The sequence below is a fragment of the Octodon degus genome, unplaced genomic scaffold, assembly GCF_000260255.1.
Source record: "Octodon degus isolate 3935 unplaced genomic scaffold, OctDeg1.0 scaffold00029, whole genome shotgun sequence".
Classification (NCBI taxonomy): domain Eukaryota; kingdom Metazoa; phylum Chordata; class Mammalia; order Rodentia; family Octodontidae; genus Octodon; species Octodon degus.
In genome coordinates this window covers 6,148,901-6,150,483 of record NW_004524605.1, presented here as the reverse complement: position 1 = coordinate 6,150,483, position 1,583 = coordinate 6,148,901, and the positions used below count along the sequence as shown (strand labels likewise).

Genomic DNA, 1,583 nt, shown 5'->3' with positions numbered 1-1,583 from the left:
AAAAAAAAATAATAATCAAATCAAATCAAATCAAATCATTTAACTCCTGCCAGTGTTGTAATAAGATCTGCTAAATTTCCTGGAAAAATGTCAGCCTCTGCAAAGATTGGCAAACAACCTGTAAGGTTGAAGCAGAAGGATCATTGTGAGTTTGAGACCAGTATGGGCTACAAAGTTAGCTGACGGCCAGCCTGAATTGAGTAGCCAGACCCTGTCTCGAAAAGACAAAAAAATTAAAAAATTAAGAAAAATAGTTCTGTACCAGGTACCTCAAAAGGGAGCACAGTCTTAGACCCATGTAAAATGGCAATCTAATCTACAAATAGCCCTCAGGAACATAAAGGGACAAAGATGTACAGTAATACAAATGGGAAGACAATTCTAGTCTGCCTTTCCTGGAAGATATTATTCTGTCATTATAGTAATATCTAATATTAATGAGTACATTCTGCTGGAAACTGTTCTAAGTGGTTTGCATGCATTAAATCACTTAGTCTTCACAACAACCCTATGATGAAGGTTACTAGTATTATTCTCTCTTTATTTTATGTGCTTTGGAATGAACTCAGGACCTTGCAATGTAAAGTGCTCTTATTGAGCTACACCCTCCATGCTTTCTGCTTTTAAGTAAGAGTACACTGAGGCACAGGGAGCTAAAGTAGTTGCCTGAAGTCCTGCGGCTGATGTTAATGGTGGAAGCCGGCTTCTAACACGGGTGTTCTGGTTTTACAGTTCATGCCCAGAGCACTTCTGAGCTGTATAAACCCATCTCTGCACCTCTGTGTATGGTGGAAATAACAGTAGGGCCCATGTCAAGTTTGTTGTGAAGATTAAATGACTTGAAATACTAGGAAGATTAAAATATAGGAAATTGTGAATAAATACTTTCTGTTTTTATTTGGAGCTCTGCAAACTTTTTGGCTACATTCTTTTTGCCTGTGGGCATAGTGTAGCCTTTATAAAAATCTATGTCCCTGTGGCTGGGGAGATAGCTCAGTGGCATAAGTGCCTGCCGGGCAAGTGCAAGGTCCTGGGTTTGATCCCCGGTACCTAAAAAAAAAAACCTGCATCCCAATTTGACTTTGTTTCACAATATAGTTTTAAAGTCTGTGTTCTCTTCTAGACCCTCCACTTCATTAACCTGTAAATTTTGTGCCAGTTAATTTTTTTCTTTATTTCTTTTTGCAGTACTGGAGATTGAATCCAGGGCCTTCACAGTGAGCTACATCCCTGTCCCTTTTTATTTTTCGGAGACAGGGCCTCCTTGAGTTGCTCAGGCTTGGTTTTGAAATTTTGATCGTCCTGCTTCAGCCTCCCAGAGTACTGGGGTTATGGCTGGCCTACTTAACATGGCCTAGTGAAATGAGATCAGATGTTCTCTCCCTCTCTGTGCAGCTCGATCCCTCTGCCTCATCTCTCTCCCCCTAACTTCCCAATATAGGATAAGTTCTTTGAGGAAAGGCATAATCTCTTGTATTCTACACAGCCAAATTTAGTGCTTTGCACATGGTAAGATTGGAGTCCATATGTTCACATTGTGTTTGAAAAATTTGCGGTGGATCTTTTCTAAAACTTTTTTGTTG

General features: G+C 39.8%; 1 protein-coding gene across 2 annotated transcripts in view; it reads left to right on the top strand.

The window, feature by feature from the left end:
* The window catches only part of Cdkl3 (cyclin dependent kinase like 3), a 76,073-nt gene that overhangs the window by 45,328 nt on the left and 29,162 nt on the right, over positions 1-1,583 (top strand). The window lies entirely within an intron of this gene.